The sequence below is a fragment of the Camelus dromedarius genome, chromosome 21 (genome assembly GCF_036321535.1).
Source record: "Camelus dromedarius isolate mCamDro1 chromosome 21, mCamDro1.pat, whole genome shotgun sequence".
NCBI classification, from domain to species: Eukaryota; Metazoa; Chordata; class Mammalia; order Artiodactyla; family Camelidae; genus Camelus; species Camelus dromedarius.
Window position 1 is genome coordinate 24,249,751 of NC_087456.1, and position 27,842 is coordinate 24,277,592.

At 39.5% G+C, this 27,842-nt stretch overlaps 1 long non-coding RNA gene across 1 annotated transcript; it reads left to right on the forward strand.

Moving 5' to 3' along the window:
• Nucleotides 1-331: 331 nt before the first annotated feature.
• On the forward strand, nucleotides 332-27,754 carry LOC135318801 (uncharacterized). Its single transcript, XR_010377172.1, has 5 exons — nucleotides 332-561; nucleotides 6,904-7,007; nucleotides 10,305-10,516; nucleotides 24,102-24,238; nucleotides 27,325-27,754. It is a non-coding gene; the product is annotated as an uncharacterized LOC135318801 (long non-coding RNA).
• The last annotated feature ends 88 nt before the right edge of the window (nucleotides 27,755-27,842 follow it).

The window sequence follows — 27,842 nt, forward strand, 5'->3', positions numbered from 1 at the left end:
AAAGGGGAATTACCGAGTATATGCATTTTTAATTTTCATGAATACTGCTGAGTGCCCTCCAAAATGCTATACTAAGCCATCAGCAATGTGTTGAAGTACCTAGTTCTCCAATCTTCCTGCTCTTTGTCATTCTTTACATTTTTACTTATATGTTTGTTTGCTCAATTTTTGCCTACTTAAATGGTGAAAATGGTGTCTTATTTACTGTTTTATTTTGCATTTTCCTAATTAGTAATGTTGACCTCTAAAAAACAACAGAGCCAGTTATTATACCAGCAAAATGAGTTTGTTTGGGAATAAGCAGAGAATTGCAGTTAGGGACAAGCCAACGATGGAAAACCACAGGCAGGTCCAGAGAACAGAAGAGACAGGCTTGCTTTTACAGAAGAAAGGAGGAAACGGGCTAGGGCTCTGGTGGTTCTCAGCTGCAGGCAGTGGGCAGCTTGCTGCTGGGTCGGAAGGCAGGGCTCTGTGAGCTGTGCTGATATGTGTGTGAAAGCATCCACTTCAAGGCTTCCTGGTTCCTTTAAGTGAGGTTTCCTTCATTTCATTTCAGAGTAGGTACGTAAAATGAGCATCTTTGCATATTTTATTGACCATTTGTATTTTGTCTTCTGTGTGTTACCCATTTATATATTTTGCTCCTTTTTTATGTTGAGATGTCTGGGTTTGGTTTTTTTTTTTTTTTTTTTGTATTGGTTTATAGCCATTCATCACATATTTAAGGGGCTAGTATGTCGTCTGTGAAATGCGTGGCAAAAATCTTCTCCCAGTCTGTTACTTGTATTTTATCTTTGCTTATGGTGTCTTTTTGTTTTGTAGATGTTTTCTTTCTCTCTTTATGTATGGCACAATTTATCAATATATCCTTCCATTTTTGCTTTTTTAAATAAATCATTTCTGAGGTTTTATAACATATATGTAAACATTTTGGTCTTTAATCCATTTAGTTTTCTTTTTTTCTTGCATAAAATGTGAGGAAATCAGAATTTTTTTCTATATGGAGAGCCAAATGTTCCAGTACTATTCTCCCCTAACTGTCAAGTGTCAGTTTTTATTCCAAGTTCTTACATATGCATGTATTTGTTTCTTTATTTCAGTTTCTTTACTATCTACTCTGATCTGTTTCATCTCATGTTGACTCATATGAATACTATAAACTCATAATATCTGCTAACATCTAGTAGGACCAGTTCTTTTTTGCTCTCTGTCAATTTCAGCTTTATTAAAATTCTTACACATTAATTTGAGAGCCTATTTATGATGTTCTATGAAAATTCTGGCAATCACATTAAATTTATGGGCCAATTTTGGAAGAATTGACATCTTTACAATATTGAGTCAAATTTCATAACCTGATTACTTTAAATACACTCACTGACATCCATTACACTCTGAATGTACCCAGCTAGACGAACACACCCAGAACATCCACATACTTCAAATGATATGAGAGATACATACCCTTTCGTGACATCTGCTCTAGTTAATATTATTATGCAATTTAATTAAATATTACACAAACCCACGGCATTCAAAAAGAGAATTATTGTTTCTACCAAAGCTAAATTGAATGCTTTGAAAAGACTCAAGGAAGGGACATTTCTAAAATTAGATGGAAGTGAGAAATTAGTCAAATATTAGGACAAGCAAATTGTGAAATTCTGGAAGGATTCTGCTCTCAGATTGTTTCATCAATACTTTCAACTAGCAGTCTCACTTCAAAGAAAATGAAACTGAACACTGAGATGCTGCCTTTATGGATATCATTTACGCAAAAAAGTCAAAGAGGAACTCCAATCAATGATTTTGCTTAAAAATAAGACAGATCAGCTCTATAGAAAAATATTTGTGAATACATGTGTTACATGTTAAAAGTTGCAATAAAATATTTAAACTTACATTTATCTTTTTCTTTAATTAGTCCATGCCTTAAGAAACTTTTTCTTATCAGTTGACCAGTTATCAGTCCCAATCATGACAGAACAGAGGCTTTCTACAATATTTATCTCCACTTAACCAGGTCTTGTTCAATGTCCTGCAGTAAACATTTTTATCATTTTATCAAAAAGATTCTATTTTTTTGCTAATTTTATTTTTTTAATTGAAGTTTAGTTCAGTTACAAAGTTGTGTTATTTTCTTGTGTACAGCATATTGTTAATTTTCTTTGTAACTGCTTTATAGTTTTGCTACTATTGTGAAAGACATTTTTATCAGTCATATCTTCTAATTGTGTGTTCTGCTGATGAAAGCTACAGAGTTTTGGACATTGGTCTTGTATTGGTCAACTGGTCATTTTGATAGAGCATTTTATTAATCTTAGTATTTTGCTTAACAATTAATTATTAATACATTCTAATGATTATTTGGGAAAGGTTGTATTAGATCATGACATTCTCAGTATGGGTTTTAGGTCAAGTTCCCTAGGAAGTGGACTCTGAGATGGAGATTTTTATGAAAAAAGTTTATTAGGAAGATCCTTCTAGATTCACCCCTGTTGGAGGAGAGGAAGTAGCAGGACTGGGCAGAGGGAGGGGCTGAGTTATGATGCTGTCACAACAAAGACCACAGGGTTTTCCCCCAGAGAGCACCAGAGCTGGGATGGCTCCGAGTTGTTGCAGAGATGAAGCAATAGGACCAGACCTTTATATTCTCACTTATCCAGTCTCTTCATATGAGCCACACCCAGGAAAAGGGTGTGACCTTGAGTAAGGCAGCTCTCTTCAGCCAAGAGCCAACCACCAGGAGGGGGAACTCAGCTAGCTATGAGCTTTCATCCATCAACAGTCATAAGACTGGGAAAGTGAGTGTTCCCGTCATGAAAGAGGAAGATACGGATGACACATGACAGCATCCACTACAATATGAAAGAAAAATTTTGTTCTTTTTTCTTAAGTATTTACATCTCATTGAATTGTTATTACCTTGTAGCATGCATCTAGGCCCTTTACTACCACGCTTACTTAGTAAGAGCAGGCACCTTCAACTTCCTCCTGGGCTTTAACTGGACTTCTGATGGTTCACTGTTACATGATATTTGCTATAAGTTTCTAGTAGACATCCTTTTTTTAGATTAAGAATATTGTCTTTTACTCCAAAATAAAATAACATTTTTATCATGAATAAGTATTGTAATGTATGGAAGCTTTTTGTAACATCCAATGGAATGAATGTATGGGGTTCGCCTTTAATGTTATTTTTTTAACTATAAGTATAATTTACTACACTATCAAACAACTCTTGCATTCCTAAGATAAACCTCATATGATCATAGGTTATTCTATTAAAACACTACTAGATTCTTCTTTTCCTAATAATCTCATTTAGGATTTTCACACCTGTACTGACATTGATCTGTAGTTTTGCGTTCCTTTTTTTCCTAGCTTTGGATTATGGTCATACTGGCCTCATTAAAATAATGAAGTAATTTTCCATCCTTTCTATGCTCAAAAATGATTTGTATTTTGAAAGTTTTTTATTTTTTTGAATGTAGAATTATATATATAATATATATACATTATTTACTTCTTTATGTAGTTTATGACTTTTCTTTTTTTTTAATCAGAGTTGCCACAATCTTTGCTGAGATCTAGGTTCTGGGTTATTAACTTTATTTTGACTTTAATTTCTTTAATTTCTCCTCTTTAATATTTCCTTCTTCTTAATCACTCTGCGTTTGTGCTATTTTGTTATTTGCTTGTTTGGTTTTTTGTCTAACTTTATAAGTTAAAAGCCTAGTTCATTTACTACTTTTTCCTTTGTAAATACATTTCAGAGTATAAAATTTCCCCTAAGAATCGTTTTGGCATCATTCCTATGGATATTAGAAAATCCATTTGTTTTCATTTAGATCTAAATATTTTATAATTTCTATTTTAATTTCCTCTTCGCTCATGAATTTATTAATATGTTTAAATTTATAGACAAATAATGTTGATGCTATGGGGGAAACAGGGAGATATCTTTCTGTGTTTACTTATGAATGTATTGAATTATAATCTTTTTAATGTCTGAGACTCCTTTCATATAACATATACATCTATATACATAAATACACATGCATGACTTTACATATATATATCTCCAAGAGAGAGATGTATGTTATTCCAGTACTCTCTCTGTATATACACTTTGTTTTTAGCTGACTCTGTGTTATTTTGTGGGAAAATTGAGTTAATAATCCCCCACCATGTAATGGATGTAGGCATTTTTCATATAGTTATATTCATTTTTGTTTTATGTAGTTTACTTGTCTTTTTTATGCCCCAAAAATCTTAATTTGCGTGCTTCTTGCTAACAAATTCAAAGAATTTATTTCATATCATAGCAATCATAATTACAACTTTCAAGGGTCACTCAAGAAGCCAACCCTTAAACTTCAACTTCCAACCAGGCTTATTACTGGACCTCATCAGAAGGACGTAAGTGAGAAAAAGACACTATGAGTCACCAAGTGTTCTAAAATACCAACTGGTAAACCCTTTTCCATTCTCCACTCTCCAAACTCCCATCCCCTTTTTCCTCTTTTCCTCTTCTCTTTATCTCCCTAACCTGAGCACACACACACATAAACATACACATGCAAACCTCTCCAGAAAATACTCAGGCTATATACTTGACAGGTTCTATGATCCAGCTTAGCAACAAAGACAACTCAACTAGAGGTTTTAAAAATAAGAGCTATCTATAAAATTAAAAGTTAAAGAAAAAAAGGACCAGCAGAAATGCAGGGTTGGTTCAATATTTGAGAATTAATCACTATGATTGACCACACTGAAAGATTAAGAAAAACATGATTATCAACAGATTCAAATAAAGCATTTGAAAATGTCAGCATCTATTCATGACAACAACTTTCAAACTAGGAATAGAAGGTCACTTCCTTGGTGTAATATCCATGAAATCCTATGGCTAATATCATTTAATAATGAAAGACTGAATACTTCCTCCCTATGATCAGGAATAAAACAAGTTTATCTGTCTCACCGCTTTAATTAAATATTATCTTGAAGGTGCTGGACAGGACAACAAGGCATGAAAAGGAAACAAATGGCATACAGAATGTAAAGGAAGAAAAGCAGTTGTCATAGAGACTGACAGTTGTGAATAGATCACAGATGACATGATCATCTATAAAGAAAAGAGTTTGGGATTGGAATCAAAGTTATTTAATTTTTCCCTCTTTTTATCTATACTTCTTTCATTTTCATTTACTCTTTCTTTAGGATTTTTCCAGAAAAACTTCCAAATTAATAGTATCAAAAGGAAGACTAACTCATAGATTTGGGTAGCCAAAGGAATTATGAGTGACCTAAAAGCAGAACTCATAATGTGGAAAGTTGATATATTTGGTGAAAACAAAATTAAGAATTTCTGCTTAACAAAGGAAACCACTGACACATTTAATAGAAAATGACAATTAGGGAAAATTATTTTCAACACCTAAAGCAATATATGATTGCTACTTAGAATACAAAAAGTCTTCTGAAAATCAATATGCAAAAGATAGAAATTTCAGTAGTAAAATGGGAAAAGGATATGAACAGGCAATTCCAAAACTGTGAAATTCTAATGGCCAACAAGTATATGTAGTGATGTTAAAACACTTGTGTAATCAGAAAAATTTCAGATCAACAAAAGTACAGAGGTTGTTTAATGTTAAGAGATGGTAACTCTTACCCCTGCAGCTGGGAGCACAGCCAGGTACAGGGTTTCTGATGAGCAATGTGGTCCTGTGTAGTCAAACTGAGTCCACATTCACTCTGTGACTGAGAAGTTCAGTCCTGAGAATTCTACTACAAAAAAGGTGCTAACACAAGTCCACAACATATAATGATGTACACTGGATTTGCACTGTGACATCTTTAAGCTAGAATTACTTTTCCAAGAACGCACTTTTCTAAATAACTCTGACTTACTCTAGGGCATGGGGACATTTCATGTGAGATTTGGAAGGCAGAAACAGCCAACACAATCTTTCACATTTGGAAAGTCACTACTGTGCACCAGGCACTATGGCAGTTCATGCACATTGTCACCGATCTGCTAGGTCACCTTGTTGGCCAGCATCTCCTGCAGATCTTGCCAGATTTCCTTCCTTACCTTCTCCATCCTGCTCCAGCAATGAGCATCTCCTGGGAACCCCATACTGGACACATAATTTCCTGGCATCTGGATCTCGGACTTTCCAGCCTCTAGAACTACGAGAAATAAATGTTTGTGTTTAACCCTTCTGGCCTATGACATTTTTATCATAGCAACTCAAAGTAAGACAGGGCTTATCACTCAAGGAAGGGATAAGCAAAATGTGATAAATACCCATCATGAAATACTACGCAGCAGTTAAAAGTGGTGCATGGTATACATGGCAACATGAATAGGTCTTAAAAACAATGCTAGTAAAAAATTAATGACATGAAATCTATAGTGTAATGACTTTTATGAAAAATCTTAAATATAGATATACATACATATATACAGAAAATAACTCTATGACTACATGGTATGTGTCCAAGTCCATACCAAGTCCCTTAGAAGAGGCCAGTAGGGAATGGAGAATAAAATAAATGAAAAAAATAACTGAATCCATGTAGACATATCTATATCAATCAAAGCAAGAGAGAACATTTGCCCAGAGTGTGAACTGAGGATTAAGATTAATTGCCCCTAAAGTCAACAACAACGAAAAAGGAACCATCATCTGAGCATCTGAGGATTTCATTGCTCCCTGTTCCTGTTGACCCTCTGCCATTTTGCCCATTTCCAGGTGTGATCCAGGCTTTCCAAGCTCACCTGCCATTGCTGTCCCTTTAAAGAGAGGTTTTGCTCAGCTGTCTCAGACTAATGGAGTTCTTACACAGTGACCAAAGTCATTCTTGCCACATTTTCCTCCCTCCTACCAGCTTGGAAGCAGACTGTTTGAGGACCACTGGGAGCAAGACCTTTCCTGCTAATAAAAGCCCCAGATGACTGAACATAGGAGACAAGGCAAGATTCGGGACTCAAGGTAGGGATGAATTCCAGCTCCATGGGCCTGACTTCGGACTGTCTATGTCACTGTTTCTGACTCCACAGGGCCTTTGCACATGCTGATCTTCTAAAACACTCTTCCTTCCCCACCTTCACCTAGTTATCCCCTCTTCAACTTATTTCTGAGGCTCATTGTCATTTTGTAGAGAGACACATTTTCCCCTTAACTCCTTAACTGTGTTTAATAACCTTGTATTTTCATAAACACATGTAAATCCTTCTTCAAAGAACTTATCACAGTTCCAGCTCTGCAATTTCTTTTTATGGTTGTTTGAAATTTACCCTACACTGCGAGTCCAGGAGAACAGAGGCTGTGTGTGCTTTTCTCACCATCACCTGCTCAAGGATAGCCTAGAGCCCTGCACTTAGTTAACTGTACTTAGCAAAACTACATTGACTGAATGAGTGCATTTATTTTTTATTGGTTGGCACTTGATCAGTCTAAGTTCCTGGCTCAACAGAGGAGTAGAAAACTGGCTTGAATTAGAGCAGACTCTTAGCCATCGTCTGGCATTCCCAGGCCTAATTTTAGGGCCATGTACATTCACAGGCTAGATTCAAATTAATATATTCTAGTCCTGGGCTTTGCCCTTTAGAAAATTGCTGACAATTGTGAAACCTGTCCTCTGTCTTCCCCTCTGTCTATGCTTTATTTTCTTGTCCTTCACCCTCCTCTTTCCCCTCTCCTCTACACAGAACTATGAAGACATCCTGTGATTAGTTTTGTTAATAACCCTTCAGGTGAAGAGACTAAACTGTAATCAACTGAATAACTCTTGATGCAGGAAATAGACCACATTATATTAATAATCGCTTCTAGACACAAAATTTGATGATTGCATATCACTTTTTTAATGCTCCTGCTAAGAAAATTATAAATTTCATCCCTCTTTACTGAAAAAAAAAGATTACTATTTCACTAAGCCTGCTGTTAAACTGAGATTAATGTTCTATATCTAAAGTACAAATTAACTAATAATTCCTCACACCACACAGCTCAAGAATTTAGAAATCCTGTATGAGGATTTCCTCTGTAAACGTGTGTCGTGAATCTCTGCCTCCTTAGGACATGTACCAAAATGGCATTGTACAGTCACATAGTACTTAACTCCACCCTGAATGTCTCAACTTTGATAAAACTCAAAGGTATTGCACGCCAGAGCTGTCTCCTCCCTGCTTTGCCTTTATTCTCTCTCTCTCCTTGTTTAATTCTTGAGGACACACACACACTATATACACACACACACATATATATATACACACACACATATTTTAATTCATTTATCTTTCCTTTTTAAAAATAGTTAAATATTGGTATTTTTTAAAGTGCTTGAATCTATTAGTTCTTTATCAACCAGATTCTAGAATTAAAAAACATATATATATATATATATATACACACACACACACACACACACATATATATAAAGAGAGAGAAACTCTTTCCATTTGTGATTTTAAGAAATGTGGAGGCACTTCCTGGACTGGATTTCAACCCTGAATCCAAGGCTCTCAGGGAGTTTGGCTCAAAATTCTACTATCACTCTTGAGAAACAATCAGTAACATTTCACATAAACTATTAAAGTATGCATCCCATCAAAATATATATTGCCATGTAGGGACCCATGCAGTTTTACCACAGTTAGCTTTCATTTAGTCTGTACATAACTAAGAAGGCTTGCTTTGAAAGCTGGTAGTGAAGTCATTTGGTAAAATTAGAAGGTTTCTTTCAATGCAAATGACTGTATCCTAATATGTCTTAAAATGCAGGGGGTATTGAAATGCTGCCCCCTCCCTTCAAGCACCATGGCCAACTGTTCTGTCGCTTGCTATGTAACAAACCACTTGTCATGGCTTGAAACAAAAATTGAACCTTCTCTCTCAGAGGTTCTGGGGTGTGCCTGGGGCTCAGCTCCGTGGCTCTCTTTGGGATGTCCCCTGGGCTGGCTGAGTCAGACATCCACTGGGGCTGCAGCCTGAAAGCTTGGTGGGGCTGGGCATAAAAAATCCTTCCCTCAGATGGAGGCTGTTGATACTGATTGTCAACCAGAAGCTCACCTCAGGGGCTTTGGTTTCCCTCACATGAGGGCAGCCCCACTGAAGCCCTGCGCTTCCTCACAGGAAGAGGAAATCCAAGCTACCAAGCAGTCCAGGTGGAAGCTGTGAGACTTCTTATGGGACTGGACCTCAGAAGTTCCAGAACACTGCTTCTGCTTTCCACTGAGTCACTAAGAATGGCCATGATCGACGAGGGGAGGAATTAGATTCGATGTCTTAATGGAGTGGTGGAGGCACACTGCAGAAGAACTGGGAAAGGAGATGCTTTAGCATCCATCCTTGAAAAATACAGTCTGTTTCACTAGTTCAGCCCAACTTAAACCTCAAGGAGACAGAACACCTTCCCAATAGCATCTTTGATTGATCAGAGACAGACAGCATGAGTACTACTTTACCCAGGATGGTGTGAAAAGGTAATGTTATGGTGTAAATTGTATCCCCTAAAATATATATATGTTAATGCTCTAACCCTTGGTACCTCAGAATATGACCTTATTTGGAGATTGTCTTTATAGAGAAGACCAAGTTAAAATTAGAACATTAGATTGGGTGCCATTCCAATATTACTGGTGTTCTTATAAAAAGGGAACATTTGGACATTGAAATACACACACACACACACCATGTGAACATGACGTTGGAGCTTGGGGTGATGCATCTACAAAGCCAGGGAACACCAAAGATTGCTAGCAAACCACCGGACGCCAGGAGAGAGGAATTAAGCGGATACTCCATCACAGCCTTTGGAATGAACCAGCCCTGCCGGCACCCTGATCTCAGATTTTTAGCCAGAATGGTGAGACGATACATTTCTGTTGTTTAAGGCACTCAGTTTGTGGTGGTTTGTTACTCCAGCTCTGGGAAACTTACACAGGTAATAACATTAGATCAGCAGATCTGACCTTTCCCCGGGACTTACCCACCCCCACACTAACATTGACCTACTTCTCGGTAGGCACTAATCACAGGCAAACTCAGAATGACACAGAATGTTTAAAGGAGTTTTCTTCTGAGTCCAATAAAAGATGTAAATATTGTCTACCTACACTTGCCCACTAACAATGAATTGCATGGTTCCATTTTCTTTTTCTTTTTCTCCCTTCCTTTCTTCCTCTCTCTTCTTCCTTCCATCCCTCCTTTCTTCCTTCCTTTCTCTTCTTCTCTCCCCTGTGATCTCAGGAGCACCTCTTTTTTTTTTTTTTTTTTTTTTTTAAGGCTTTCATGCTGATGTCCTGAATAGGTCTTTGGTTTTTTCATTGAGTTTCCTGGGATGACTGTGAACCATGGTTGGACAACCTGCAGACAGAGAATCGGAAGACTAAGCCTGGATTTTGAACACCGAAGTTTTTGGAATCAACATTAAACTCTGGCAAAGAAGACCAGAGCCTCCTAAGAATGTACATTTAGTACCCAGCAGTTTCCTGAGGGTGAGCCTTTAGGATCTGGTGTTAGAGTTGAGATTCCTCCCAGATGTTAAGGGGGCAGCACTCTCCCAGGACCTAGAATCCTTTCAGCTGGAGATTATTAAAAGTTGTCGGGGGGTGGGGGGGGTGTTGACAAGACTTTGCAGGTGTGTTGATTAGCACCTGCAGGCCATTGTGTAGACACCCAAAGGGAAGACCTCAGCAGGATGCCTTCCAAACCCTTCCCCTGAAAGCACGGGAGAAAGCTTGACTTGGCAGAGCTGCCCCAGAGAAAAACCTTGTCTCTCCTCAGCCTAACTCCTCTGTTGTGACAAGGTGTAGTGGCTGGTTTCTGATCCAAGCAGCTCTTGTATGGGCATTCTTCTTTAGTACATTCTATAATGACTGTGGTGCTAGAAAACTGTACATTAAGGTGACATTGATAACAAAGACCACTTGTGAATCTATCTCTTATAAATATTTATTGAAACCAATAGGGCCTAAACTAAATATTCTAATTAGGAATGGCAATTCTGCATGTTTAGATGAGCAAAGAGACTTATCTCTCACACAGTAATATCATTTTTCTCCAATGAACTCACTGAGGGACTCTAGAATGAATTGGATAGTTAAAGACTGTGAAATAACCTCCCAGATTCTCTTGTTCAACCTCCCCATTTTATAGATGAAGAAACAAAGAGCCAGTGAATAAAGTAACCCCAGGTTACAAAGCTGGTTGATAGCAGAGTCCGGAGGGCCAGGAATTTCCATAGGTAACAAGATCTCCTGCAGACAAACTTGGTTCACATTCCTTACTGTCCACCTCCACAACATCTGCCATTGCTAAAAGACCTGTTGGGAATTAAGGTGGCTTTATTTTGTTTGGGGAAGCTGCCACAACCAACTTTGCATAGGGGTGTACATGCTGCAGCAGCTTAGTAGGTAATTTGCAGTGGTCATGACAATATGGGTCCTTTGAGCTAAAACACCCTCTTCCACTTTGCCTTCTACATCTCTGTGCAGGGACCAGCTTCCTTAGAAGGATGCCTTATTACCAGACTTTCACTGAACCTGTTGTTTCATTTGAGGAATGTCACTTATGAAATAGATCTCAAAAGTGAGCCTTGTAGAGTTCCCTAAGAATGTGGAGAAGACAGACACAAACACGTGCGGCTGTTCTTGTTTTTCATAAATGGAGAAAGTAACACCTTTGGTTTGTCAAGGTCAAAGCAGACGAGTAACTTTGCAAAGTTTGTGCTTCTGTTATTTCAATCCTTTTAAAAATACTCGGCACCGTTGTCATTCCCAGGCTGAAAGTCTCTCTCTACCCTCAGTATGATGCTTCTTTTCCCCTTGCTAAGGTTTTCCTTCACAGTCAAATTCAATAGATGATCAGGAAAACATTGTTGGGTTATATGAGCTGTTTGTATATTCTGGAAATCAAGCCCTTTTTTGTTGTATCAATTACAAATATTTTCAGTTGCATTGATTACAAATATTTTCTCCCATTCCATACGTCATCTTTTCATTTTGTTTATGGTTTCCTTTGCTGTGAAAAAGCTTATAAGTTTAATTAGGACCCATTTGTTTATTTTCACTTTTATTTCTATTGTCTTGGTAGACTGATCTAAGAGACTATTGCTGCGATTTCTATCAGAGAACGTTTTGCCTATGTTTTCTTCTAGGAGATATACGGTATCCTGTCTTATGTTTAGTCTTTAAGCCATTTTGGAAAACAATATGGAGATTCCTTAAAAAACTAAAAATAGACTTATTGCATGATCCTGCAATCCCACTTCTGGGCATGTATCTGGAGGAAACTCTAACTTGAAAAGATACATGCAGGCATACATGTTCATAGCAGCACTACTTACAATAGCCAAGACTTGGAAACAACCTAAGTGTCCATTGACAGATAACTGGATAAAGAAGATGTGGTATATATGCACAGTGGAATACTACTTAGCCATAAAAAAGAATGAAATAATGCCATCTGCAGAAGCATGGATGGACATAGAGATTATCATACTTGGTAAGACAGAGAAAGACAAACATCATATGATAATCACTTATATGGGGGCTCTAAAAGAATGGCACAAATGAATTTACTTACAAAAAAGAAACAGACTCACTGACATAAAAAACAAACTTCTGGTTACCCGGGGGGATGGGAGGGGAGAGATAAATTAAGAGTTTGGGATTTTCAGATACACACTACTATATATAAAATAAAAACAAGATCCTACTGTTGAGCACAGAGAACTATATGCAATCTCTTGCAGTAGCCTATAATGATAAAGAATATGAAAAAGAATATATATGTATAACTGAATCAATATCCTGTATACCAGAAACTAACACAACACTGTAAGTCAACTATACTTCAATTTTAAAAAAAGGAAAATATTGCTGGTATGGAGGAGTGGGCCTTCAACTTGAACATGTGTCAGAACCCCTTGGGGGGCTCGACAAAGCAGAATACCAGGCCCCACCTACAGAGTTCTGTTTCAGTGGAGTGGTGGCCAAGAATTTGAATTTCTCACATATTTCCAGGCGATGCTGATTCTGTTGTTCAGGGGACCCCACTATGAGAGCCATTGGTGTGAGTGCTCAACCCGGAACCCCGTGCCCAACCACCTTTTACACACATTCGCCTCCATCCCAGTGCACCTCGACCTGAAAATGGTCCATGTTTGCTACAGCTCCCTTTTCTCTGTACCCCTACTTTCTTTCAATTGTCCCTCCAAATTTAGGGGAAATGAGAAAGAGGAAGAGAGAGATTGTGGAATCCTGACAATCCACATCCAAACCAAGGAAGTTTGATGTCGGTTTTCTTTGTGTGCTGTGTGAATATCCCTCAATCTCTAAACAGCCTAGTCCAGACAAAGAGACGTAATCCACTAGCAGGGTCATTTCGAGCAGCCCCACGATGCTTCACGAGTGTCTAGTAGTAAAGAGGCTGGAAGGAGAGGCAGCGAAGACCTGGCGAGACTTCATCTCTCCCGGACTGTCTGCCTTCAAACCAGACGAGTGCCTCTTAAGCTTTGTGGGCAGAAGCCCGTGACCCCCCTTTTGTGTCTGTGAGGAAGTCAGTAATGAAGAGGCTGTCGCCGGCTGCTTGGAGACCAGCGCGGCTTCCTTGATATTTGCCGTTTGGAATCGCACTTCGCCGTGGTGCATTAGCCAAAATCAGACTTAGAGGCGGCAGGGCCCAGATGGAGGCATAAATAAAACAACAAATACATTTCAAAGGGACCTAATTCTGCTTCTGCTTGTATCCTGATGGAGTAATATGAGCTCCATCTGGGCCTGGGACCCGCACGGTCTGTCCTTCGGTGCCGTCCGGGCCGAAGGGCCCTGTGCACATTAAAATCCAGCAGGTGCACAGCCTCGGTTGTTTTTCTTCCTCAGCTCCTGAGGAAATCATAAACCAAATATATTACTAGAGGATGGTTTCTGGGGTGCCCTGTGAGCAAACGGAGAGGAAAATGGATCAACAAGTGGCCAACGGGGACAGTAAATCAACAGACTAAAGGAGGAGTTTGAATAGACTCTCAGGGGCCTCCGGGGCTCAGCTCAGGACAAGTCCCCTGTCAGTCAGGGCCTGAGCACTGATGTCAAATCCAGCTGGTGCCGGGAGCCCGCTGGCCCTGAGGCAGTGATTGAGCTGTCTGTCAGCTGCTCCGGGCCCACAGGGGCCAACGGGATGCCCTGGGAAGGGTGGTGTTCCTCGGCCCGGAGCTGCTCTGCCCCAGAGCCCAAAACCTACCTTCACATGCATCCCATTTGCTCATTGCCTGCTGTTCTCAGCTCAAAACTCAGCTAGGAAAAGAGATGAATAATCATTCCTGCATCAGAGACTGTGACGGATGCAAGATTGATGTGTTCAGGTCACACCTACTCCTTCCAGGCAGATGAAAACCATTTTCTTCCCAGATTGTAGGGGAGCTCGGCACAGGAGGTTGGTGGAATTCAGGGAAATTGGGAAGACAACCAGAAGAGGGCTTTCCAGGAAACCCTCTCTTGAGCCCCAGGCATCTGACTCCATACAAGCTGTCGGAATCTTGGACACAACTTCCATGCTTTTCTCATCTGCAGAGATTCTCCCCGAAATGAGATGAGATAAGGAAAGCTGATAACATCCAAGGCAACTTGATCATTTCTTCAAGACGTGATTAGATGTGGGGTCTGAAAACCAAAATATTCTTGATTCTTTAGTCTCCTGTTTACATAGAATGGGAGGAATTGCCGAGCATAACAATACTTACAACAACATTGTATTTTCTATGTTCCAGACACCGTTCTGAGGATTTTAACTGTACTAACTCTGAATCCTCATGACTGCCACAGGTAGATATTATTCTTATTCCCATTTTTCAGATAAGAAACCTGAGGCACAGAGAGTTTTAGTGACTTGTCCAAGATTAATTCCCTGCTCTTTATCACTTTACTCTAATGTCTTCACTCATTTATTCAAGAAATATTTATTGAGATGCCACTATGTACCAGAAACTTGCTAAACACTAGCTTTAGAGCACTGTTGAGGACATACAAACCACCCTTCCACAAAGTGACCCTTTGTACCATTTGTTGAAAGAGATCCAAACAATATTTTTTAAAAATCAATTTTAAAAATTCTGGCTGTTGTAAGATTCAGTAACTGTTTTCCCAATGCCTTCTGTTTTACTTATAGAAGTTTTATTTTTGTTGTTTTATTTTTTTCGGTCATGATTTTACAATGGAAGAAAGCAACCCCAGCTTTGTCATGTTGACAGAGGTCAGTTTAAAAGTGAAGGAGGTAATGAAGGATGAAGGATTTGGCACGTGAGGAGCCCTAAAGACCTTGTTTCCTGGTGCAGCCCAAAGAATGCAGATAGACGTGTACCATATCACAGACACACACACCCCACCACCACACACCATGTAGCACACGTGTATACATACCACACCACAGACACACATCACACACAGAAACACCGTAGTACACACGCACAAAACACACATATACACATGCACACGCACAGCATCTCTCTCACACACACGCACACTATGACTTTAAGCCTGTCCGAGAAGCATGAGTGCAAGTTCTTGAGCTGCCTGTGTTATTCCAGTCACAGTAATTTCTGGAATCAGGAGATCACAATATCAAGAGACCATGCAAACATCAATTTTAACACCCCCAGTCTTTGGCTTATACCCATTTTGAGAAAGCTTTTCAATAAATTGGAGCAGATTTCTTATAAGCCTGAAGGAACTGAGCCCAACTGTTCAGATCTCTATTCTTCCATTTTGTGTGGGTTTTGGGGGGAGCTTGGCTGCAAGTGGCTGTCAGCAGTGACTCTAAGACTAAAAAAAAGAAGGAAGTCCTGATTTATGACCCAAAACACTGAGTCTCATTTCAGAAATGTAAAGAGTGCAGGCATACACATACCACATACACACGTGCACACACACCCACCCACGCACACGTGCTCTGCTCATATACACATTTACACACACACAATCGTGTGCCACTCCTACATATACCTACATATATACACACACACCCCACATGTGTCACATGTATACATATATACCCATACACAAGAAACGTACTCTGATATTGATGTTCAAAAAATATCTAGAGACAGTTAATTCTCAAGATGGATTGTTCATTGACAAAAATGCAGGACTTAGCCTTCATCTTTCTTTGTGCTTGCAAATGAGATTTGTAAAAAGACTATCTTAAAAGACTGTCTCATCCATGCAAGAGGCTCTTCTGTCTATAACTAGTAAAACGATACCCTTCAGGATGAAAAATAAAACAGTAGTTAATCATTTATCTAACCGCTTACTATGTGTCAGAAACCACTAAACTGAGCTAGGTTTGTTCTCAGTTGTTCAGAGGCTTGTTTCATGTGAGAAGGGGTGGTGGACAATAATTTTTATTGAGTTGCTCAGATAAGTACCTGGTAGATAAAGACGATATTACCTGATTCCTTGAGGTTTACAAAGACACTAAGCATGCCGAGAATCACACTGCTGATCAAAATCAGGGAGGAAGCTCTGGGGATCAAGAGTAATGTAATTTCTACCTTCCTGCAGGTTTTAGTTACATTATGAGATCCTGAAACCCTAAATCTCTTCTGTCACTTTTTATGGTTTCCTATATCCTGTAGATAGTTTCAAGCTTTTTGTTTCATATTTAAACTTTGGAAGCACAGCTATTTTATAATGTAGGTCTGATAATTCCAAGGTTTGATACTCGTGCTGACCAATGTCTGCTGCTGCCTGCTGCCTCTGCCAGTTCTTACTCAGCCCCTGTGTCCTTGCGTACCTACTTATCTTTGAGTGCATTCTGATCGTTGCTCTTGAAAAATACTCTGCAACCTAGGACCACGAGTTTACCACAGAGGCTTTGTGTTTTCTTCTGCCAGATATCTGGGACACTTCTAGACAGAAACTACCTCAAACCGAAGCTTGAGGTTCTAGGATTCACCCAGGTTATGTATGTCCAGAGCACAAACCTGTATGAGTCAATAGCCATGTATGGGTTAGCTTTCTTCTTTCCCCCTCTCCTTTCCTTCTCTTCTGCTATGCTCAGCACTGATAGAGTTTTTTCTACACTCCCTAACATTAGGGAGAAGAGAATGGATTTACTTCTGGTTCAGCCCTAACTTATAGCTCTTTGGGCTCCCACTTAATTAAAGAGAGTTTCTGATAAAACTCTTAATCCTCAGCATGTCTTTGGACTTTACTTCTGTCCCTCTTATTCCATTGAGCCATTGACCCAAAATCCATGTGTGTTGAATGGGCAAATGTTTCAAAGGACATAAGCAGCCTGGGCGTTCCAATAGTCTACCTACCTTTCTGCATACTGGCTTTCATCCATAAATTGGGATTTTCTCATAATTTTTTAGCACTTCAAAGATTTTAAATTGATTTTTAAATAAAAATTTGATCTAATATTTTTATTGTTTTTGACACAATGATAGACCTGAATAACCTAGACCACAATTACCATAAATAATCTACAAGAGGGCATTTTTAATTTGGAAGCTGAATGGGAAATCTATCTTAATCAATCTAAACTAATGCCTCCCACAGTGCTCTGAGTCTCCTCAGAGGGCTCTGTAGTGCACTGCACATAAGTTCATGTCAGTATTCTACCTGAGACCCTTGACTATACTGGTTATAAATGACTTCTAGATAAAAGGATTGGGAAAAACCCCAAAAATTAACTCCAAAAAGGCTCTTGCATTTTTGTAAATGTTTCAGATGTGCTGGTTGGATGTAGAAATGCATACATACATATTTCTATATATGAACATTTCTATATATTGCATTGCTCAGGTCTTTGATCTTGCTGCTGCAACTGCTGCTACTCCGTGTGTGTGTGTGTGTGTGTGTGTGTGTGTGTGTGCGCGCGCGCATGTACATGATCTACGAGCTTTTGAAAGGTGTGTATAAAATCTCCAGCCACACTTGATGATTTATCTGTTTCTTCCTGAAATTCTACTGGTTGGTGCTTAATGTTATTTACAGCTGTGTTATTAGGTGCATAATGGATCAAAATAGCTATATCTTCCTGTCCTATTGCTCACATTGTGTGTCACCCATCATGCCATATCTAGGTCTATTGACAGAGACCCTCCAGATTATTATCCAATATGGGAGATTTTTGAAAGCACAGTGTGAACACTTTGCAAAATGGCCTGTTTCAGTGGAACGTATCTGCTTAAGGCTTTTTTTCAGATTTATCTTAGATTATATTTTCTCATATAACCACACAGTCCATTTAGACTCAGTTGACTAGCAGTTCATTGAAAAGGCAGACACTATAATTTCACCTCAGAAGGAAAAACCTGTGGAGATCTCTGGTTTCATTAAAAATGAACTAATTGTGGTTATTTGGGGTTTTTTTCCCCAGTTCTAATGTCAAAAGCAATAGTCCCTGAATAAAGAAAATGCCAAAGAATAAAAACAAGCCCATGCATTTAAATTGTAGCATTAGTTTTTAAAAAATAAGGCTGGGCTAGACTGTAATTTTATTACTGAACCACATTTTAATTCTATCTTGCACAAGGTCATTGCACACATGATTTGAGTTCTCCTTAGAGCTTTTACTTATCTTCCTACGAGGCTGAAGAATTTATAGAGACAAAATAGGTAAGGACATTTCTTAGAGAATATGCAATGCAGTTCATCCAGAATGACATCTTGGAGGTTATTTTGTCCTCCCTGGTCTCATATAAGTCATGCTGATGCTGTAAAATATTTGTGAAATTCATAACCAAAGTGTTCTGTTATATAAAAAAATCAAGTACTTCCAGCCAAAGTCCTAATGAGACCAGTCCCAGCTTCACATTCCCCATGAATAATGGAAATGCTCCTCTTGAGAAAGAATGAGATTTTAATTTTATTAGTCCTGATACCAGAAAAATCCCCTCGTGTACTCGTCCTCACTTTAAGGCACCTTTGTGATTATTACTAGATCACTCAGGATTGAGCATTTGAAAATACGATACTTTTCATACAGTAAACCACATACAGTTCATATAGTTCTAGTTTCTAAATATGGAAGTCACAAAAAGGTAGATTCCCATCAACATGTCATATTAGAGAAAAAGAAACTGGCCTTCTTTTGATTTACCTGCTACCACTGAGCATTTCCAGAAAACTGTGCCTTACACAGCACATTAGGATCATAAATGTGTTAATGCATAAAACATCCCATTATTCTTGCTATCTCCTCCAGAGGAGGAAACAGTGATAGAGAGAGATTAATGGATGGACCAAAAGCCATCCAGGAAATTAGTAGCAGGTCTGGGATTAAACTTCTGAGTTCCTGCCACCCACTGTTAAGTAGAAGTCAATAGTCCACGCAGCCTCTCCAGATTCCATTTAAAGCTGTAGTGGAAATGTGGGAGGGGAGGGCACTGCTCATTAGCCTTGGCAGCTGGGTATGCAAATCATCAGCTAAGACACAACTGTGAAAACAACCAGGGAGCCCGGTTACCTTCCAAGTTGTTCAGAAGCCTCCTGCTGTCTCAAAGGTGTCATCCCAACAAAGAAACCTGAAGGCAGAACATGGAGAAATGCCGAGGCCGTTTGAACTGCAAACATCTAAACTACGTCATCTCCACATCCCTGCAGAATGATGCTGTGAACTGCCTCGCAGAGAAGGGAATACCCTGAGAGTCACATTAAAGTCATAAGCAGAAGTAGGGTCCCGAGGTTGCCGCAAGGCCTTCTCCATTGACTTTTTTGTACGATGGCGACTGATGGCTCACAATGGGCTCCTAGCCAGCCTTCGGGCACAAGAGCCAAGGGTCTTACACCGGGAGTTGTTGATGAGATAATGAAGAGTAAAAAGACCTGAAAGAGGTTACTAGGTCTGCCACTTTCCAGCAGGATGAACTTGGGCAAGCTACTTACCTTCCCGTGACCTCATTTTTTTGTGTCTGGAATTCAAATTACTGAAGCTTATATACTACACAGGCCCATTGTGAAGAAATACGAAGAAAAATGAGATGGCAAAGACATCGTTTTTTATAAAATTGAAAGCCTTGAGTCGGTAAAAGGAAATACAATAATTGAACATAAGGTCATCCAGAATAGTTTTTTAAAACTTCAACCTTTTTAAGCAATAAATGTACACTTGTGTATCTGTGATGAACTGAATGTTTTATTTTTCAGTTGCTTGCTTTTAGGACAGCAGTGTGATTGATGACAGGAACATAGGCTTTGGAGCTATACAGACGTGAGTTCAAATCCTGATTCTACTACTTTCTAGCTATAAGCTATTTGATCACTTACTTAGTCTTTCTGACCCTCAATTTCTTCACTTATAAAATAAGAACATCTATACCTACCCTAAAGGGTGTTGTAAGAAAAAGTGTTATGGTAAGGGCAGGCTTATCCATTGTACATGGTAGGTGCTTAACATATGTCAACTCTGATTATTATCAAAGTGAGTTATACAGAAATGTATTCACTCTGCACATACTAACACATTAGGATAAGTAGGGCCATAAGCCATCCAGGGCAGGGTTCTGGATTCTGATAAAGTAGAGATTCTGGTTTTTATGCTCTGATTTACTAGCCACTGGCCCACTACCCTAAACACAGAAGCATAAATCTACAGCGAGTGGTGGGAGGTTTACCCTGGGGTACACCCGAGAAGGCAGTATTGGGGGAGGAAGGCCTGAGGACAGACAGTACACCCAAGACCGGACTCTTTGGGAAGTGAGTTTATAATAATATAGCAATTCAAGAGCCTCCAGTCTGAAGCTGTCTTTCATTAACCCATCAAGTATACCTTAGGTTTCTTGTACGTACTGTGACAGGTACAGAGAAAGACTTTTTAAAGTGTCATAATTTTTTTAAAGTATAAGGCATGGTCCCTACCTTTCAGAAACTCATAATCTAGTTGGTAAAACAAGATTAACACCCTTGGGGTGGGGGTGGGTATAGCTCATGCTTAGCATGCACGAGGTCCTGGGTTCAATCCCCAATACCTCCACTTAAAAAAAAAAAAAAAGATTAACACTCATGAAACAGCTAAATAATAGCCTCCTGCTGCCCTTGGCCCAGATGAGACAAGGCAAACCATTGGGTCGCTCATCTTCTGCAGGTCAAATGCAGAGCTCAGGGAGTTGCAGTTACGCTACTCTTGTAGAGCACATCAGTGTCTCTCCTGGTCCACAGAACTATTCTAGGTCGCCGAGAAAGATCAGCAGAATCCATATGTTCTCACTACGCCACCATTCACTGTGTTGTACAAAAGACTTCCACTTTAGGTCAATGATTAGCCAAATAGAGAGGTACTGAGAAGGGTAAAGGTCATTCCAAAACAGATTAAAGCACACAAATGCACACACACACACATGCACACACTTCCAGCTGCACGCGACTCAGCACACACAACTGGAACTCTTGGGCTCTGGTCCCTCTAAGCGCTGTGTTTCCAGTCACACAAACAAAACACAACCCTCTATTTCAATGGATTGAATGGCCGCCTTCGAAAGAAGTGACGCCTCCATGTTTTCATTATAGTTTAGTTATTTTCTGTATCAACAGTAGGAACTTCACTGCAGCTTCAGAGTAACAGCTCTTTGCCGCTCACCAGTCTGCTGAAATTCTCTCCATTTTCCTCAATAGCTCCTCTTGGCATCAAATTCCTTATCTTCATCAAATACAAAACAGAGGGTGGGGTTGAAAGGCCCTGGAGCGTTTGGGGAAGTACAGTCATTTGCTAAGCCTTACATTTAAAAAGTGATTAGCCAAGGTTTGAGAAATTTCTCAGAGTGACTGTAGTGTGGAACCAAATAAAAAACCACAGAGATATTTGTAGTTTAAATGTTCTTTAAGTAACTGCATTATTACCACAGCACCTCAGAGGCTTCCCCTTTCTGCAGATTGCACATTGTCACCACTTCCTAAATAGCTGGCCTTATTAAAACACTACAGGCTTTTATAAAAATATCTCCTGCTTCGAATATTTTAATATCAGTGTTGAAAGGGGAAGACCTGGTTTTGTCCTACAAAATCCTACCTTTGGGTTTACCACCTGAAAGAAAGGAATTGATTTCAAACCTGCATATGGAGTACAAAATCCATGCCCCAAAGCATGCTTGACACAGAGGTGGATGGAAAAGAATTCACACAGGAGATGGCAGAGATCACTGACACGCTCAAAATGATATGATGAGATTTTCAGGGGTTGGGTTAATCAGATGGTCAGAAGAAGGAGAAAACATTGAGTGCCAAGCTCCCCTCCAAGCTTTTGTTCACTGTTGTTCCTTTTAGTTACTAGCTTTACCTTCAATTGTTCTTATGAAATTAAGTTATCACAATCTATACTGGGATAATGCTTCAATCAACTCAGTTGTGCTCTTGTTCTTGTGTATATATCATCTTGATACTTACTGATTTCCCACCAAGAGATTGAAAATGGTCAGAATGCTCATTTATGTCCCGGCTGTGTCTTGATTAAAGACAGCAGTGGCTATTGGGGAAGAGAGCCCACTGATACAGAAGAAATTTTGGTCCTTTCCCTGGCAGCCTCGTGCCCAAGTTAATGATTCTACAATGTGGGTTTGTTTCCTAGGAAAAAGCATCCCAGTTAGAGCAGGGTTGGGGGAGGCGTGAGTACTTCCCGTCTTCACAGCAGAGTATGTTTGTGGTAGGCTTTTTTTTCCTTTCTGCTAATTCTTGTCCTGAGCAGGTAAGTAGAAATGAATCTCAGGCAAGGAAAAAACAATTTTAAGCACTTCTTGCAGGGGCAAGTGGTATATAACAGGAGACCCAAACAGAAACATTCTGCCCAGGTGCTGGCCTGGTCTTGGTTCCATAACATGCTAGTTAAAATTCTTATCATCACCCAATGACAATCAGTCCCTGGGAATTCTGGAATGGTTGCAAACCTACCATTTCCTGCAATTCATCAAAACCTGGTCTTCAAATAGTCTTGCCTTTCTTCAGAAATATCATCATATATCACAGTCAAGAGAGTTCCCTGTGCTCCTCTTCCCCACTATGTCTGGGTCACCTTTCAGAGCACTTATTTTCATCAGAGGAAACAGTTGGATGGAGTGACCTCTGATGAGACATGTCTAATCTAAGAAAGATGGTTGTTCATGATCTAAATTGCAGATAGGTTAGATGAACTTATCTCCCAGAAGAGCTAGAGCAAGAGAAACAAAACAAAACAACCAAAAATTTCAGCAAGTATTCAGTCTGAGGTTTAGGAGAGAGGAAAACAAACAAACAAACAGACAAACAAACACCCCCAAGGATTCCTGGATTGAATGCAAAAAGAATATAGATTAAGGGCAAGCAGAGCATCCTTGGGACAATGTGGCAAAAAAGAACACTGGATGGAGGAAGTCTGAATGCCAGGTTCTTGTTCCAACTTGCTAGGTTGTTTCTCTCTGGTCTCAGTTTCCTCAGTTCCATGGCCTTCCAGTACTAACATTCTTGAATTCAAATCAAGAGATCACTGTAAAATCAGCTGAGAAGGCTTCATCATCTCTTCTCCCTCAGGAAGGGGAAGGAAATAAGACAAAAGCAGATGCTACACTGAATGGCTAGATCCTTCCCACTGACACAGCCATTGCTCACATCCTGCCTCCCATCTTCTGCAGGGACCTGTTCAAAACCTATGTGGTGAATTCATTTATCAGCTCTAGTATTTTTTTGTGTGGAGTCTTTAGGGTTTTCTATATATAGGTTTTGCATATAGTGACAATTTTACCAAGGGGAACCAATTTGGATCCCTTTTATATCTTTTTCTTGTCTGATTGCTATGGCTAGGATTTTCAGTACTAAGCTGAATAATCAAAACAAATCCTTCTTTTCCCAAAAAGGACCAGAGTCTCCTTTTTCTAGTTGCAAGCTGAGAATAATGTGTTGCTCATCCTTTTATCTCTTTATTTCACATTTTCTAGATACCTGCTGTTTCATTCCTTCATATGGTTGCATGGTCAGAGGTCAAATTTGGGACCTGTTAGAGAAGCTTTACAGACTTCATAGTTAAGGGTCAGCCTGTTTGACATTTCTTCTAGTTCAAACCAGAGACTCCACCGCCTTTGCTCCATTAATCCTCACTTTTGCCCACTCTGTGCAGGACCTTACCTGACATGCTAGAAGGCTTGGAGCATGCCATGAGGAGGTTGCCCAAGTTGGAGGGAGCAAAGCAGAGGAAATAATGACCTCTGTACAAGTGGAACTTGGATCCAAAATGCCAGCAGGGAAGAGCAAAAGGTAACTAGGAAGTGTATGAACTGTCCTTTTGTTTAGTTTGTATTCTCAAGGCTATCTAAAGTTTTTAGATTCACTGAATTGGAAGGGGCTTCAGAGACCATCAAGTCATCTCTGGAATTTTAAATAAATCTCTGGAATTCTTCTTTAATTATAGGTTCTTACTTATATATACTCATACAAATTCACAACACTTTCAAATTTGTTTGAATTTAATACTTCTAATTCACACCTGGGAGTTAAGTTGGGTGCTTATTTAATGCCCTTAACCATAATGTAATTCATCATAATTATGCAAACTAATGTTTCAGGTTCAGAATGGAAGCCCAGCTAGAAACACAATGATTATTGTTTTCTGCTAACATCAACAATAGAGAATATTAGACTATAAAGAGAAATGACACTTCCTCATATAAAAATCTGTGAGTTGCATGAAAATTAGGTCTCTAGCTGCTCTGCTTCATTTTTCAATTGTGCTTTTAAAATTTGCCTTATTTCCCATTTCTTTAGTTAGCCCTCATGTCTTACTTACACAAATTAGTATGTCTTCTGATTAATAATTTTATAGCTGAGTTCAAAATTCCAGTGTCATGCAGGGGAGCTTTTAAAATTATAATTTATTTTTATGGAAAATAGCTTTTTCCTACCTGACCTTTTCACATTCACATGTAATGCGACCCAAGCCATGAGTCACATATCTAATCTGCTATGCCTGGCCCCCCAGGATCCCCTCACTCTGTGCGGAAAATCCCTGGCCTACACCAGAACTTTGCTGTTGTAATTTACTGGCTGATAAATTAGAAAGCCCAAGCTCTGACTTGTTTAGTCCCTGCCTAGGAAAGGGGAAGTTGTACTTGACTAAAAAAAGGAATGCTATCTAATCTATATTGCAGTGGGGCCCTCAGCCCAGCTGGGGGACGCATCCACCACAGGGCCTGTTTCAGGAAATCACATCACATACCATAGCAACGTTCTGGTCGGGATTTGGTTGCCGTCACTTTAATAAGGCAAGTTGTGAAAGAACGAGGGTTTGTAGCTCAGAATAAAATTGTCTCGGAGTATATCCACCCATTTAAGAAGTGTAATTGAATGCCACAACACTTTTACTAGTTGTGGGGGATACAGAGATCAATAAACCATTACTTGACCCCGGGGGCTCGCAGTCTAAGGCGTCCATCCTCCCCCAGAAGGTAGGCACATACCTGAGTTTATCCCATTAGCAAGCAGTTCTTAAGCAAGGCCAGGTCTCATTGCCTCTCGATTGAATGGGAAGAAAGATTCTGTAAACTGACTGAGGTCAGTTAACAAACTTATCAACAACAGAACTTTGTCACCACCCTGTTTTCAGAATGGCTCCCAGGTGTTAAAATTTGAAAACAAAAAAGCATGTATTTTTCTTCTTGTATAAAGTACATTTCTCTTTCACTCATGATTGGGTGAGACCTTTTTGCAAAGAAGAACCATATATGTCAAAGCCTAAATGTTTTAATTCCCTTCTCAATTTTTGCCGAGTCCTGAAGCGGTGCGGTTGTGTATTGATCTTGTAGCTGCTTTTCAGTTTCCTTATTTGGGTCATAAACATACCAATGGCTCTTCCGCATATTTACCAAGTGATCGCTCCCTGCCACTGGAGGGGAATGTACTGGAGAAAGCTCTGAATGTGGAGTTGGATGCTAACGTTCTAGTCCTACCCCTGTTGCTAACTAGCGTGGTGACTTCTTAACCAGCTGCTTCATCTCTCTGTAACTCAGTTACATTCTCCATAGAATCATGGGTTACGTTACACCATCTCGTTACTCCCTTCCCATCCCATAAGTCTAATATTTGTATATTTTAAACAATTACACCTTTGGGGCAAAACATGACTATTCCACTCTCCATAGTAACACATCAAGGGTTGACAGATAGGGACAGGGGAATTAATCTCTGTTTATATTAGAAATAGGCAAACAATTAGAACTACACCCTTGTCTAACTTATCCAGAGCCACCATTTGTTTTTTTATAAATACTGTTAATGACCAGAGAGTCCCAGTTCACTCCTCTCTATCCCTCTTCATTCCATAAGCCCTTCTGCAGACCGATTTCCACTGATTCTGTACTGTATTCCAGGGCTCAGCTCAAAAGCACTCCCACCAAGAAGCCTTCCTCAGTTCCCCCAGCCAGAAAGGCCTCCCTCCTTCACATTCTTCACCCAGGGTGCTACCCTCTCTTGCATTATTTAACTCTTCCTACTGTGTTTTACAATAAGGATGGCTATTTTTAAGTGTTCTTGGGCTTCCTAGAAGGAAAAGCCTGAGTAACTGAGATCCTGGTCCCTGGCCTCTAATTGATGTTCTTAGAAGCCAAGAAAATGTGTAAGTCTCACTCTGATTGGTGGCATTCTTCAGGGCTGTTCAGAGCCATAAAAAAGCTCACGCTCTACCTCTTGTTTGAGTCTCCATCACTTAGGACCCTGTACCCAGAAATGACTCATCCCTCAAGGTGAAGCATTGTCCAACAGACATTCTGATGTGAGACTTAGAAATCCAACCAGTATGTCTGGAAAAGCTACTTTTTGCTCCCATTTTCTTCTTCCTTCCTTGCTTGCTTGCTTCCTTCCTTCCTCCCTTCCTCCCTCCATCCCTCCCTGCCTTTCTTTCTTGCTTGCTTTCTTTTCTTTCTTTCTTTCTTTCTTTCTTTCTTTCTTTCTTTCTTTCTTTCTTTCTTTCTTTCTTTATTTTTCTTTCTTTCTCTCTTTCTCTCTCTCTTGTTCTCTCTCTTTCTCTTTCTCTCTTCCTTCCTTCCTTTCTCTCTCACACATATATAACCATGCTGATTCATTAGAATTCTGCCCCATGTGAAGAGGAAGTCCAAAATTCAGCAAGTTGCTGAGAATTGGGCTCTAACTGATTTCACCAAAAAGTTTACAGATTTACCGAGACTCATGGCTCATCTTCCAAGTCTCCGTCACGGAGTCTGCTACATGACAGCAAAAACGACAAATAAGCTCATGGCCCAGCAGCCAGGAACACTTGGACTTTCTGCATTTTCAATTATTTAGGCCAAAATGAATCACTTGCTTTCTTTTCTTTTTTCTTTTGGAAACAGTTTTACTTCTCATTTCCTCACTGGACACATAATTTTGATTTATAAACCCAACAGTCCCGAGTAAAAGGAAGTTTTAAACAAAGCCGATGCCCCTGCCTTGGGTTGTTTTTCTCCTCTGCCTGCAATATTTTCAGAAAAATGCTTTGACTGGACTTCGTGAAGATGCAAATCCAACTTGTGCCCAGGAAACCTCCTGACTCTGACTCCCCAGGGCCTCTGAGTTCCTCTCGTTCAAGGGCCTCATCTTATAAATTCCACTGAACTTGCTTCAACGGCAATGTACTTTCAACTGGGATAAATCTGTCTTCCAATATTACGTCTTGTAAATCTCACTTTGCAGGGTATTTGCAGTCCAGCTACTGCCTGCTTACTTTATTGACTAGGAATGAATAAATCAGTTTTCCATCTCTCTCCATTGCTGATATTTTGATTTGGGGGCTATTCAGAAGTTTTAGCTCAAAGTGCATGATTATAAAAACATCTCTTGATCTGAAAATTATTTAAGAAACAGACAGTGG